This window comes from Pan troglodytes, chromosome 12, assembly GCF_028858775.2.
Source record: "Pan troglodytes isolate AG18354 chromosome 12, NHGRI_mPanTro3-v2.0_pri, whole genome shotgun sequence".
Classification (NCBI taxonomy): domain Eukaryota; kingdom Metazoa; phylum Chordata; class Mammalia; order Primates; family Hominidae; genus Pan; species Pan troglodytes.
The window spans coordinates 54128278-54144450 of NC_072410.2; the positions used below are offsets into that span (position 1 = coordinate 54128278).

General features: G+C 36.8%; 1 protein-coding gene across 3 annotated transcripts in view; it reads right to left on the reverse strand.

Annotated features, from left to right (window-relative positions):
* The window catches only part of PROKR1 (prokineticin receptor 1), a 75794-nt gene that overhangs the window by 42425 nt on the left and 17196 nt on the right, over positions 1-16173 (reverse strand). For 2 of the 3 annotated variants that reach the window (XM_054677936.2, XM_016948669.4), the window contains one exon: positions 1795-1939. The gene's annotated coding sequence lies outside the window, so the exon portion shown is untranslated. Of the gene's footprint in view, positions 1-1790; positions 1940-16173 lie in introns of all 3 variants that reach the window. The other variant, XR_010149110.1, reaches the window with a different exon arrangement.

Consider the following 16173-nt stretch of genomic DNA (forward strand, 5'->3'; position numbering starts at 1 on the left):
TGATAGACTGGATTAAGAAAATGTGGCACATATACACCATGGAATACTATGCAGCCATAAAAAAGGATGAGTTCATGTCCTTTGTAGGGACATGGATGAAATTGGAAATCATCATTCTCAGTAAACTATCGCAAGAACAAAAAACCAAACACTGCATATTCTCACTTATAGGTGGGAATTGAACAATGGGAACACATGGACACAGGAAGGGGAACATCACACTCTGGGGTCTGTTTTGGGGTGGGGGGAGGGGGGAGGGATAGCATTGGGAGATTTACCTAATGCTAGATGACGAGTTGGTGGGTGCAGTGCACCAGCATGGCACATGTATACATATGTAACTAACCTGCACATTGTGCACATGTACCCTAAAACTTAAAGTATAATAATAATAAATAAATAAAAAGAAAACAATCAAAAATAAATAAATAAAAGAAAAAAACAAAATTAACATGTTGAACCATTTGTTATTTCCTTTCCTGTGGTCTTCTCAGAAAATGAACATTTAGGTTCTATCACACATGCCAAATCCTGTCCAGAGCCTGGGGTAGGCGTTTTGGTTACAGAGCATGACCAGGCTGCCTAGTATTTTTATGGGACACAAAGTCCTGCCCTGTGGAACCTTTAAGGAAAGGAGTGAGATCCAGCTCAAAGGTCAGCAATTTGAGTAATCAGCAGAAAAAGCTCCAGCAAGAGTAGCTAGTGGATTAAAAACACAACCTATGTAATTGTCAGAGGCATTTAAACCAGAGTGACTCCATCTTGTATAGAGGCTGGGTAAAAGAAAGCTGAGACCTACTGGGCTGTATTTCCAGGAGGTTAGGCATTCTAAGTCACAGGATGAAATAGGAGGTCGGCACAAGATACAGGTCATAAAGACCTTGCCAATAAAACAGGTTGCAGAAAAGAAGCCAGCCAAAACCCACTAGAACTAAGATGACGATGAGAGTGATCTCTGGTCATCCTCATGGCTTATTATACACTAATTATAATGCGTTAGCATGCTAAAAGACACTTCTACCAGCACCATGACAATTTACAAACGCCATGGCAATATCAGGAAGTTACCCTACATGGTCTAAAAAAGGGAGGAACCCTCAGTTCTGGAAATTTCCCACCCCTTTCCCAGAAAACTCAAGAAACCACCATTTTTAAGCATATAATCAAGAAGTATCTGCCTTCACTTAGAAGCCCTGGTAATGCCACTTAGATGACTGCATCTTAGACAGTCTAGCTCGAGCTCTTTTTTTTTTTGGTGGGGGGGAGGGGAAATGAAGTCTCACTCTTTTGCCCAGGCTGGAGTGCAGTGGCACGATCTCAGCTCACTGCAGCCTCCACCTCCCGGGTTCAAGAGATTCTTGTGCCTCAGCCTCCCAAGTAGAGAGGATTATAGGCACCCACCAAAACTAATTTTTTGTATTTTTAGTGGAGACAGAGTTTCACCACGTTGGCCAGGCTGGTCCTGAACTCCTGGCCTCAGGAGATCTGCCCACCTTGGTCTCCCAAAGTGCTGGGATTTCAGGCATGAGCCACTGCGCCCAGCCACCATTCTTTTATTCCTCTACCTTCTTAATAAACTTGCTTTCACTTTACTGTATGGATTCGCCTCAAATTCTTTCTTGTGTGAGATCCAAGAACCCTCTCTTGGGGACTTCATTGGGATCTCTTTCTATTAACATAATCTTAATCAGTCATTGTTACACCCTCTGCCCCATATGCTTTTCAGATTTTAAAAACAGTTAACATTAAATGTTTTTCACTGAGCCAGACAATAGATAGTCAAAATTTACCTACGCAGAGTGGCCCCGTCTGACGTGTTCAAGTTATTTCTGGATATGGAAGAGACAACTAACTACCAGTGGGGAAAATCCATGTTCTTCTAAAGATTTCTCTTCCTTCCTTGAAGATTCAGTTATTCTCTGGGTCCAGACACCATTCCCTGCCAAGGAAGGGAGCAAATGTTACTGAGCACCTGCCATGTGCTGGCACTGTATGTACATCATTCATTTCATACTCACCACAACTTTAAGAGGTAGATCCTTGATACAGTTTGGATGCTTATCCCTTCCAAATCTCATGTTGAAATGTGATCCCCAGTGTTGGAGGTGGGGCCTAGTGGGAGGTGTTTGGGTCATGAGGGCAGATCCCTCATGAATGGCTTGGTGCCCTCCCTGCACTAATGGTGAGTTCTCATTCTATTAGTTCAAGCAGGAATGGTATTTTAAGGGAGGCTGGCATTTCCCGCCCCCCTCTCTCTCACCACGTGACACCTTTGCTCCCCCTCCACTCTCTGCAATGAGTGAAAGCTTCCTGAGGCCTCACCAGAAGCTGAGCAGATGCTGGTGCCATGCTTGCACAGCCCACAGAACCATGAGCCAAATAAACTACTTTTCTTTATTAATTACCCAGTCTCAGGCATTCCTTTATAGCAAGGCAAAATGGATTAACACAATTCTCTCATTAGCTCCAGTGTATACTAAAGAGAGAGAGTAATGTCCCACAGTCACAAAGGTAGTAAACAGCAGAGCCAGAATCTGAACTCATGGTTCTAGAATTTGAAACTTATACACTTTCCATTTTGGTGAGGTAAATGAAGCAGGAATGTGAAGAACAGGATTAAAAACAGGACTGAATGTGGCATCCCAATTCTCAGCTTTGTTATGGGGAACTGCTGGGACTTAAGACACAACACCACAAAATATGACTATAGGAGACCAGAATATGCCACCTGAAAATATACTTCTTTGACATATTTCAAACTGGTTATTCTGAGAAACTGCAGTCATAGGAGTCCTTGAAAAGCTGTTCTATTGCAAAATAAATTTACATCTCTAAAGGAAATCTACATTAATAAAGTACCTATATCAGGAAGAGGGATGCTCAAAAACAACTTTTATTACCTGAGAGCAGGAAATGCCATCTCAAAATATGCCACTTTCATATGCTGATTACTTCAAACTGAGGGTACTTGGAGAACAGCAAATGCAGGGAGGGGCTGTCTCTAAGCTCCCTCTATCTGCTTTCCTTATCGGCCTACAGAGAGATCCTCCAGAAGGAACTCAGTTGTCATCAACCAGGGAAGACTGGCTCATATCACAGCAGAGGAGACTGGGGTTGGCAAACCATGCATAGACAAACTTGGTCACAGACTGCAACTACACTTCTGATGGCCCATTCACCTTCCTCAAAACTCATTTACTCCACTCTAAGTTGCCTACATCCCCTCACCCCACTGAAGAGGGTATATAAGCTTCCAGATCCCACTGAGTTTTGGGTATTCTTTTTTCTTTCATGTGATGCCTCTGCCCCACTGTGCCCCCGCCTCTGCACATAATGAATTTGTATACCTTTTTTCCTGTGAATCTGTGTTATGTCAATTTAATTCACAGCTCAGCCAAAGAACCAAGAAGGGTGGATGGAAGCCATCTTTGACTTCCCTACAGGACCAAGAGTGTTCCTGAGGGTTTATTTTGTTACCTCTAGAAATGTGATTTTTAATGAGTTTTGCATCAGAATCACCTGAGGAATGTTTTCATTATACATATGCCTGGGATTCACCACTCCAGTGAAACCCTGTCTCTACTAAAAATACAAAAACATTAGCTGGGCATGGTGGCGGGTGCCTGTAGTCCCAGCTACTCGGGAGGCTGAGGCAGGAGAATGGCGTGAACCCAGGAGGTGGAGCTTGCAGTGAGCTGAGATTGCACCACTGCACTCCAGTCTGGGTGACAGAGCGAGACTCTGTCTCAAAAAAAAAAAGAAAAAAAGAAAATTAAAAACAAAAACCATATGATTATCTCAATAGATGCAGGGAAAAGTTTTTGATAAAATCCAACTTCCCTTCATAATAAGAATGCTCAACAGACTAGGCATCAAAGGAACTTATCTCAAAATAATTAGAGCCATCTATGATAAACCCACTGCCAACATCATACTGGATGGGCAAAAGCTGAATGTATTCCCCTTAAGAACAGGAAGAAGACAAGGCTCCCCTCTCTCACCACTCCTATTCAACATAGTAATAGAAGTCCTAGCCAGAGCAATAAGACAAGAGAAAGAAATAAAAAGCATCCAAATAGAAAAAGAAGTCAAAATATGTCTCTTTGCTGATGATACGATTCCATACCTAGAAAACTCTAAAGATTCCACCAAAAGGCTCCTATAACCGATAAATGACCTCAGTAAAGTTTCAGGCTATGAAATCAATTTCAACAGGCATTAGCATTTCTAGACACCAATAATGTTCAAGCTGAGAGCCAAATAAAGAATACAATCTCATTTACAATAGCCACCCAAAAATAAAATACTTAGAAATACAAAAACCAAGGAGATAAAATATATCTACAAGGAGAAATCCAAAACACTGCTGAAAGAAATCACAGATGACACTACCAAATGGAAAGACATTCCATGCTCATGGATTGAAAGAATATCATTAAAATGGTCCAACTGCACAAAGCAATCTACAGAGTCAATGCTATTCCTATCAAACTGCCAATGTTATTTTTCACAGAATTAGAAAAAACTGTCTAAAATTCATATGGAACCAAAAAAGATCCTCAATAGCCAAGATAATCCTAAACAAAAAGAACAAAGCTGAAAGCATCACATTACCCAACTTCAAAGTATATAAGGCTACAGAAACCAAAACAGCACGGTGCTGGTACAAAATAGCCATATAAACTACCAAAATATCTGGAATGCAACGAAAACAAAAACAGTGTTAAGAGAGAAGTTTATAGTGCTAAATGCTTACATCAAGAAGTTAGAACGATCTCAAATTTGGAATAGAGAACCCAGTCATAAAGCTACTTACCTACAGCCATCTAATCTTTGACAAAGCTGACAAAAATAAACAATGGGAAAATGACTTCCCATTCAACAAATAGTGCTGGGATACCTAGCTAGCCATATGCAGAAGAATGAAACTGGACATTTACCTTTCACCATATACAAAAATAAACTGAAGATGGATTAATGATTTAAGCATAAGACCTCGAACTATAAAAATTCTAGAAGAAAACCTATGAAATACCATTCTGAACATGGGCCTTGGAAAGGAATTTATGACTAAGTCCTCAAAAGCAGTTGCAACAAAACAAAAAACTGACAGTTAAACTAAACAGTTTCTGTAAAGCAAAAGAAACTATCAACAGAGCAAATAGACAACCTACATAATGGGAGAAAATATTTGCAAACCATCATCTGACAAAGGTGGAATATCCAGAATCTATAAGGAAATTTAACAATTCAACAAGCAAAAAACAAATAAAACAACCCCATTTAAAAATGTGCGAAAGACATGAATAATCACTTCTCAATACAAGTGGCCAATAAATATATTATTAAATGCTCATCATTACTAATCATCTGACAAATGCAAATTGAAACAACAACAAGATACCATCTCACACCAGTCAGAAGGCCTATTATTAAAAAGTCAAAAAACAACAGATGCTGGTGAGGCTGTGGAGAAAAGGAACATTTATATACTGTTGGTGGGAATGTAAATTAGTTCAGTAGCTGTGGAAAGCAGTTTGAAGATTTCTTGAAGAACTTAAAACAGAACTACCATTCAACCCAGCAGTCCCATTACTGGGTATATACACAAAGGAAAATAAATCATTATACCAAAAATACACATACACTTGTGTGTTCATTGCAGCACTATTCACAATAGCAAAGACATGGAATCAGCCTTGTTGCCCATAAACAGTGGATTTGATAAAGAAAATGTGGTACATATTTATTTCTATACACCATGAAATATACACAACAATAAAAAGAATGACATAATATCTTTTACAGGAGCATGGATATAGCTGGAGGCCATATCCTAAGCGAATTAACACAGAAACAAAAAAACAAATACCACATGTTCTCATTTATAAGTGGTACCTAAACATTGGATCCACATGGACAAAACAACAGACACTATGGACTACTAGTAGAGGGAGGGAAGGGAGCAAAGGTTGAAAAACTACATATTATACCCAGCTCAGTACATGAGTGACAGGATCATTCACACCTCAGACCTCAGCATCACACAACATACCAATTGACAAATCCACCCACATACCCCCGAATCTAAAATAAAAGCTGAAATTATAAAAAAAGAAAGTCTCTAAGAATATATTGAAATGCATATTAAAACTATTAAGGCAGCTTATTTAATGGCCCAATAAAAGATCAGCATAGGAAAATTAAGTTGTTTCCTTATTCATAGCAATAGCAATAACTAATCAGAAAATGTTTCATTCACAAAGGTAAAAATAATTATAAAGTACTTAAAAATAAGAGTAACAAGAAATGTGCAAGACAAGAACACTATAATGAAAATGGACATGAAAAAAGAACTGAGTAGATGGAAGGAGTCAGGACACCTGGTTGAGATTAAATTTTGTAAATATATTAGCACTTCCCACATTAAATTGTACATTTAATTCATTCCCATTAAAAATTCGAATAGAATTCCTTATTAAATTTGACAAATGTATTCTTAAGTTAATCTTTAAGAATAAGCTTCAGTTTGCTTTCTCTGTGCCTTCTGTTAGAAGGGGCCTGCTTCTCATTATCAACGGTAAGTTTTACCCTGTGGTAATTAACCAAAGAGGCAGAAGCTGAGTTACAAATGCTTCAGCAATGGCATGCCTCCCAGCTACAGCCACAAAAGTTTTTGCTTCTGTTTCAGTAGATTTACTAACGTGGGGGTGAGGGTGTTTTTGCAGGAGATGAGCAAACCATGTAGGTACCCTCAAGATGTGTACAACCATGGAACAGGAGACTGGAAGGACCCATGGATCCCAACCATGGACCAGGTTCCCCCAGTACAAGCCATGCTGAGAAACTGCTGGAGCACCAGGGTTTTACCTGTAGATGCTTAACGGACCAATGCTTTCTGACTGAACTCCTCTCTACCCTGAATACAACAGACCCTAATAGGTAGGCAGGAGTATCATCGCCCCTACTCAGCATGAAGAAGTTACAGAAGACAGACTTTCATCCTTCTGCAACCCCTAGGTTGTAAAAGGGAAAGGGGAGACATGTGGGAAGCATTCAAACCAGAGTGACTCCATTTTGAATAAGGGCTAAGAAAAATGAAGCTGGATCACCAACCAGCAATTAAGGGCTACACATCCTGCAATTGCCTTGCTCAATTTTTTTTAAAAAGGCCACCTTATGCTAGTAATAATGATAGCTGTGGCGATTTTATAAAAAAGAGAAGGGGGCACATTGCGAGAAAAGATTGCTGGGAGAGAAACTGAGGCAGGGCTTGCATGTCTGCTAGACTTTCTGGCTCCTTGCTTCTAGCACTCCCATTATCTCAAGCAGCCATATATTTCTCATTTACTTGATACACCATTTCCTTTCAATCCCCACATCCTCACCACTTGTTTCTTTGCTTGAGCACCAATAAATAGCATGAGCTTCCAGAGCTCAGGGCCTTCGCAGCCTCCACACTCGTGATGGCCCCGTTTCCCACGTTCTCTCTCAAACTGTCTTTTTCTTCGCCCCCAGGACCTGGTGTTTGGTCTTATCAATGCTACACAAATGTAGGTCCAAATTCTATGCTGTCATTTAGTACTTTTAACTTCCACAGCAGGAAGGGGAACATCACTTTGCTTTCATTTCAGGTACTTGAGAAAGTAAGTGGATGCATATTAGAGGTATTTGAAATCACCTAGAGAAACCCAAAAGACTAGAAACAAATATTCACCTTAACAAGTCTGGATGCCATAAAACATTTTATAACCAGGAGTTTCAAACCTACATGTCTGCCTAGAAGGCAATGTAAATAGGTTAAGCTGTAAGAGATAACTAGACTTGAGGTTTATCAAATGCCTCAGGTCTTCCGGTGAGGGTAGAAGTATTGAGTGTTAGTGTTTATGGTGACTACTTAATAAACCAGCCAGTTGTGACATGGCCCATGCTGTGGCCTGCAAAATGTTCCAAGTAAGTTAGGGAAGTTGACGATAATTGAAATGGGGGCCACAGTGACATCACTGACCACATGAAAACAAGAAGATACAAATCTGCTGGAAAAGCATCAGAATCGACTACAGGAGACAGAAGTTATTTTAAGAAGACTGTGTCCAATTTGCCACTTCCAATGGTAGAAGATGCATTTACTTATTACTCCCTGATGTATGACTTTTCATTTAGATCAACCATTCTTTTAAGTTAATTAAACTCTGTTTTAATTGAAAGTTTTTTGGTGTGTGCAAAAAATAAAGCAATAGCTATTAATGTATTGGCTCCATTTATAAAAGAAAAATTATATATAAACATTTTATATTGGTGTCCTCAAATAAGTCCAAATGAAATACAGTTGAGCTGATTCCAACAAAGGTTTAATCTTTTCTTTTTCAACATTCAGAATTATAGTAAAGTTTTTGGAAGTTTATTCTAGCAAAGGAAAACATTTGAAATTATTGTAAATGCTATTATAAATCCAAGTAATAAGTTCAACACTGAAAATAGAAGTACTTATTGTGTGTGTCCATCTAAATTTTAATGAAGCATAGTATTATGGTAAAAGCAATATTCTTATTAAGTTAAGAAACTTATGGAGCAGAAACATACAAAATTAGGTTTCTGCACACAAATTCATAATTATAATCAAATTTGCAATATTCTAAAAAACAAATGGAAGCCACAGTTGGCACCATTTATGAATATTACATATATACACAGAATAACATAAATACAACATCTTTACATTGATAATATCATTCAGTTAAAAAAACTCTTTAGGTTGGCATCAGGCATTCAGTTAAAAAGAAACTCTTTAGGTTGGCATCCAGTACTTTTTCTCTTTGTTTTCTGTTATTAATCAGATTCTAGAAATGTTTGTGTCTTTGAAAAACTACTTCATAAATCAACTTGTCTCAGAAATGTATTAGAATTTTTAATACTTCCTCTAAATTTTGATTGCATTTTGAGCATAAACAATTTAAAGTCTAATTATTCAATGACTATAACACCAAAACAACTTAAATTTTGAAACTTTTTGCAACATGGTACAAGTCCCAAGGAGGGCAATTTGGCAATACAGAGTGAAATTATATTTTCCCCTTGACCTAGCAATCCCACATCTAGAAATTTACCCTGAAGGTATTCTTCCATAATTATGAAATAATACATGTATGAGGTTACATTTGTGGAATTATTTTTAATAAAGACTAGAAGCATCTGACATACCCACCAATAAAGGACTTATTGAATAAATTATCATCAAAAAATTTTTTTGAAATGTTTAGAAAATTACAATTATTGAAAACAAAGCTCCTAAACAGAAATGTTGACATTTATTTCTTTCAAATCTGGAGAAATGGAAAAATTAAATGAGAGCTTTAACTCTGATAATGCTTTGGAATATCTCTACCTGTGAGAAGAGCCTTTTTATTTTTTTAACTGTGGAAAAAACACATAAAATAAAATTTGCCATCTTAACAATGTTTAAGTGTACAGCCTCAGTTATGTTAAGTATTTTCAAATTGTTTTGCATCTAATCTCCAGATCTTTTTCATCTTGCAAAATTGAAATTCCATATTCATTAAACAACTCCCCATTTTCCCACTCGCCTCAGCCTCTGAAATCACTATTCTTTTTTAATTTGATTACCCAAGCTACCTCATATAAGTAGAATCATGCAATCGCTTTGTAACTGGCTTATTTTACACAGCATGATGTCTTCAAGGGTTATTTATGCTGCAGCATGTGTCAGAATTCCTTTTGTTTTGAGGCTGAATAATATTCCATCGAATGTATATGACACGTTGTTTATCCAATCATCTGTCAGTGAACATGAGCTGCTTCCACTTCTTGACTATAATGAATAGTGACACTATAAACATGAGTGTACAAATATCTCTTTGAGATCCTGCTTTCAATACTTTTGGAAATATGCCCAGAAGTGGTATTGTTGAATCATACAATAATTCCATCTTTAATTTTTTGAGAAACTTTTTTTTTTTTTTATAACAGTGTTTTCCACAGCGGCTGCACCATTTTACTTTCCTATCAGCAGTGCACAGGAGTTCCAATTTTTCCACATCCTCATCAATGCTTATTATTTTGTTTTATTTGGTTTTGATAGTAGCCATCCTAATAGATATGAGGTTTTGATTTGCATTTACCTAATGAGTAGTGATTCTGAGCATCTTTTCATATGCTTGTTGATCATTTGTATATCTTCTTTAGTAAAATGTTTATTCAAGTCGGTTGCCCACTTTTGAATGGTTATTTGTACTTTTGTTGTTGAGTTGTAGGCATTCTTTATATATTCTCAATATTAAACCCTTATCAGACATAATATTTGCAAATATTTTCTACCATTCTATAGGTTGCTTTTGTGTTGTTGATTACATCCTTTCGTGCACAGAAGTTTTTTATTTTGATGCAGTCCAATTTGTCTATTTTCACTTTTGTGGCTTGTGCTTTGGTGTCATATTCAAGAAATTATTCCCAAATCTAATGGCATGAAGTTTTGTCCTTATGTTTTCTGCTAAGGGTTTTATAGTTGCAGGTTTTGTGTTTAGGTTCTTTAAATCCTTTTAAGTGAATTTTTGAATATGGTATGAAGTAGGCATCCAACCTCATTATTTTGCATTTTTCCAGCACTATTTGTTGAAAAAACTATTCTTTCTCCACTGAACTGTCTTGACACTGTTGTTAAAAATTATATGACCATATATATGATAATTTATTTCTGAGCTCTCTAGTCTATTACATTGGTCTGTATGTCTGTGTTATGCCAGTACCACACTGTTTGGATTACCGTAGCTTTGTAATAAGTTTTGAAATCAGAAAGTGTGAAACCTCCAGCCTTGATCTTTTTCAATATTGTTTTGGCTATCTGAGATGCTCTGAGAATTGAAATATATGACTTTTAGGATGGATTTTTCTATTTCTGCAAAAAATATCATTGATATTTTGACAAGGATTGCATTAAATTTGTAGATCCCTTTGGAAGTGTTGGCATCTTGGTGATATTAAGTCTTCTAATCTATGAACACAGAATATCTTCCCATTTATTTTTGTCCTCTTTAATTTTTCTCAGCAATGTTTATAGTTTTCAGTGTGTAAGTCTTTTACTTCTTTAACTTTATTCTTAAATATTTTATTCTTTTTGATGCTATTGTAAATGGAATTGTTTTCTTAATTTTGTTTTCAGATTGTGTATTGTTAGTGTACAGAAATACAACTGATTTTTGTGTGTTGATTTTACATCCCACAACTTTGCTGAACTTATTAGTTCTAATAGTTTTTGTGGCATCTTTAGGGTTTTCTACATGTAAGATCATGTTGACAGTAAACAGAGATAATTTTACTTCTTCTTCCTTTCCAATTTTGATGCTTTTTAAAAAACTTGCCTGATTACTCCAGCTAGGACTTCCAGTACTATGTTACAGAAGTACTAAAAACAAGTATTTTTATTTTGTTCCTGTTCTTAGAGGAAAAGCTTTTGGTCTTTCACCACTGAGTATGTTAGCTGTGTGGTTTTCATTTATGACCTTTATATGTTGAGGTAGTTTTCTTCTGTTCCTATTTTGTTGAGTGTTTTGTTCATTAAAGGGTATTGAATTTTGTCAAATGCTTTTTCTGCACTAGTCTTCATCAGGGATCTTAGGCTGTAATTTTCTTTTCTTGTAGTGTCTTTGTCTGGCTTTGGTATCAAAACGAGTCTGGAAGTGGCCCCTCCTCTTCGATATATTGGAAGAGATTGAGGAGGACTGGTGTCAATTCTTCTTTAAATGTTTGGTAGAATTCACCAGTGAAGTCATCTGGTCCTGGGATTTTCTTTGTTGGCAGGTTTTTTATTACTGACTCAATCCCCTTTACTAGTTATGAATCGGTTCACAATTTCTGTTTCTTCATGATTCAGTCTTGGTAGGCTGTGTGCTTCTAGGAAATTATTCATTTCTTCTAGGTTACCAAATTTGTTAATGTACAAGTGTTTACAGTATTATCTTATAATCCTTATTGTTGTAAAATTGGCTGTAATGGCTCCTGTTTTATTTTTTATTTTAGTTGGGTCTTCTCTCGTTTTTTCTTAGTTAAGCTGAAGTTTTGTCCTTCGCTATTCATTTCTAATTTCATTCCATTGTAATTGGAAAAGATACTTTGTATGATTTAAATTTTCTTAAATTTGTTAAGACTTATTTTGTGGACTAACATGGTCTGTTGTGGAGAATGCGCACCTGAGAAAAATGTGTATCTTATTCCTGTGGGATGATGGTCTATATATGTCTGTCAGTACCAATAGGTCTATAGTGTTGTTCATGTCCTTTAGTTTGCTTATTGATCTTTTATAAGCTGTTCTCTCCATTACTGAAATTGAGGTATTGAAGTTTCCTATTATTGTAGATCTATTTCTCCTTTCAATTCTTTCAGTGTTTATTTTGTATACTTAGGAGCTCTGATGTTGGTGCATATATAATTGTTATATCCTCTTGGTAAATTGATCTTTTTATCATTAACAATGTTCTTTTTCTCTCTTGTAACAGTCTTTGACGTAAAGTCTATTCTGTGTGATAGTAGTAGTATGCTATTCCATCACTTTTGGTTACAATTTGCAAGGAATATTTTTTCCGTGTGTTTAATTTCAACCTATGCATGTCCTTAAATCTAAAGTGAGTCTTTTTTGTCTCTAAAGTGAGAGAGCATATAGTAGAATCATGGTTTGTTATTCATTCAGCCAACCTATGTATTTTGGTTGAAGAGTTTAACCACTTACATTTAATATAATTATGGACAGGGAAGAATTTACTACTGCTATTTTGTTAATTGTTTTCTGTATGTCTTATGGCTTTTTGGTTCCTGAGAAAAGAATTTTCTGATGGAGCTCCTACTTATAATTAGATAATTGTATACCCTGTGCTGGAATGAAATGAAATTGAATGGGCCTATGATTTATATATATATATATATATATATATATATATATATATATATATTTTTTTTTTTTTTTTTAATTATACTTTAAGTTCTAGGGTACATGTGCACAATGTGCAGGTTTGTTACATATGTATACATGTGCTATGTTGGTGTGCTGCACCCATTAACTCGTCATTTACATTAGGTATATCTCCTAATGCTATCCCTCCCCACTCCCCCAACCCTACAACAGGTCCCAGTGTGTGATGTTCCCCTTCCTGCATCCAAGTATTCTCACTGTTCAATTCCCACCTATGAGTGAGAACATGTGGTGTTTGGTTTTTTGTCCTTGCGATAGTTTGCTGAGAATGATGGTTTCCAGCTTCATCCATGTCCCTACAAAGGACATGAACTCATGCCTTTTTATGTCTGCATACTATTCCATGGTGTATATGTGCCACATTTTCTTAATCCAGTCTATCATTGTTGGACATTTGGGTTAGTTCCAAGTCTTTGCTATTGTGAGTAGTGCTGCAATAAACATACATGTGCATGTGTGTTTATAGCAGCATGAGTTATATTCCTTTGGTTATATACCTAGTAATGGGATGGCTGGGTCAAATGGTATTTCTAGTTCTAGATCCCTGAGGAATCGCCACACTGTCTTCCACAATGGTTGAACTAGTTTATAGTCCCACCAACAGTGTAAAAGTGTTCCTGTTTCTCCACATCCTCTCCAGCATCTGTTGTTTCCTGACTTTTTAATGATCACCATTCTAACTGGTGTGAGATGATATCTCATTGTGGTGTTGATTTGCATTTCTCTGATGGCCAGTGATGATGAGCAGTTTTTCATGTGTCTGTTGGCTGCATAAATGTCTTCTTTTGAGAAGTGTCTGTTCATATCCTTTGCCCACTTTTTGATGGGGTTGCTTTTTCGTGTAAATTTCTTTGAGTTCTTTGTAGATTCTGGATATTAGCCCTTTGTCAGATGAGTAGATTGCAAAAATTTTCTCCCATTCTGTAGGTTGCCTGTTCACTCTGATGGTTGTTTCTTTTGCTGTGCAGAAGCCCTTTAGTTTAATTAGATCCTATTTGTCAATTTTGGCTTTCATTGCCATTGCTTTTGGTGTTTTAGTCATGAAGTTCTTGCCCATGCCTATGTCCTGAATGGTATTGCCTAGGTCTTCTTCTAGGGTTTTTATGGTTTTAGGTCTAACATTTAAGTCTTTAATCCATCTTGAATTGATTTTTGTATAAGGTGTAAGGAAGGGATCCAGTTTTTCCCAGCACCATTTGTTAAACAGGGAATCCTTTCCCCATTTCTTGTTTTTGTCAGGTTTGTCAAAGATCAGATAGTTGTAGATGTGTGGTATTATTTCTGAGGGCTCTGTTCTGTTCCATTGGTCTATATCTGTGTTTTGGTAAGAGTACCATGCTGTTTTGGTTACTGTAGCCTTGTAGTATAGTTTGAAGTCGGGTAGTGTGATGCCTCCAGCTTTGTTCTTTTGGCTTAGGATTGACTTGGCAATGCAGGCTCTTTGTTGGTTCCATATGAACTTTAAAGTTGTTTTTTCCAATTCTGTGAAGAAAGTCATTGGTAGCTTGATGGGGATGGCATTGAATCTACAAATTACCTTGGGCAGTATGGCCATTTTCACGATATTGATTCTTCCTATCCATGAGCATGGAATGTTCTTCCATTTGTTTGTGTCCTCTTTTATTTTGTTGTGCAGTGGTTTGTAGTTCTCCTTGAAGAGGTCCTTCACATCCCTTGTAAGTTGGATTCCTAGGTATTTTATTCTCTTTGAAGCAATTGTGAATGGGAGTTCACTCATTATTTGGCTCTCTGTTTGTCTGTTATTTGTATATAAAAATGCTTGTGATTCTTGCACATTGATCTTGTATCCTGAGACTTTGCTGAAGTTGCTTATCAGCTTAAGGAGATTTTGGGTTGAGACAATGGGGTTTTCTAGATATAGAATCATGTCATCTGCAAACAGGGAAAATTTGACTTCCTCTTTTCCTAATTGAATACCCTTTATTTCTTTCTCCTGCCTGATTGCCCTGGCCAGAACTTCCAACACTATGTTGAATAGGAGTGGTGAGAGAGGGCATCCCTGTCTTGTGTCAGTTTTCAAAGGGAATGCTTCCAGTTTTTGCCCATTCAGTATGATATTGGCTGTGGGTTTGTTATAAATAGCTCTTATTATTTTTAGATACATCCCATCAATATCTATTTTATTGAGAGTTTTTAGCATGAAGGGCTGTTGAATTTTGTCAAAATTCAACATCTTTTCTGCATCTATTGAGATAATCATGTGGTTTTTGTCTTTGGTTCTGTTTATATGCTGGATTATGTTTATTGATTTGTGTATGTTGAACCAGCCTTGCATCCCAGGGCTGAAGCCCACTTGATCATGGTGGATAAGCTTTTGGATGTGCTACTGGATTCGATTTGCCAGTATTTTATTGAGAATTTTTCCATCGATATTCATCAGGGATATTGGTCTAAAATTCTCTTTTTTGTTGTGTCTCTGCCAGGCTTTGGTATCAGGATGATGCTGGCCTCATAAAATGAGTTAGGGAGGATTCCCTCTTTTTCTATTGATTGGAATAGTTTCAGAAGGAATGGTACCAGCTCCACCTTATACCTCTGGTAGAATTTGGCTGTGAATCCATCTCGTCCTGGACTTTTTTGGTTGGTAAGCTATTAATTATTGCCTCAATTTCAGAGCCTATTATTGGTTTATTCAGGATTCAACTTCTTCCTGGTTTAGTCTTGGGAGGGTGTGTGTGTCAAGGAACTTATCCATTTCTTCTAGATTTTCCAGTTTATTTGCGTAGAGGTGTTTATAGTATTCCCTGATGGTAGTTTGTATTTCTGTGGGATCAGTGGTGATATCCCCTTTATCATTTTTTATTGTGTCTATTTGATTCTTCTCTCTTTTCTTCTTTATTAGTCTTGCTAGTGGTCTATCAATTTTGTTGATCTTTTCAAAAAATCAGCTCCTGGATTCACTGATTTTTTGAAGGGTTTTTTTGTGTCTCTATCTCCTTCAGTTCTTCTCTGATCTTAGTTATTTCTTGCCTTCTGCTAGCTTTTGAATGTGTTTGCTCTTGCTTCTCTAGTTCTTTTAATTGTGATGTTAGGGTGTCAATTTTAGATCTTTCCTGCTTCCTCTTGTGGACATTTAGTGCTATAAATTTCCCTCTAAGCACTGCTTTAAATGTGTCCCAGAGATTCTGGCATGTTGTGTCTTTGTTCTCGTTGGTTTCAAAGAACATCTTTAT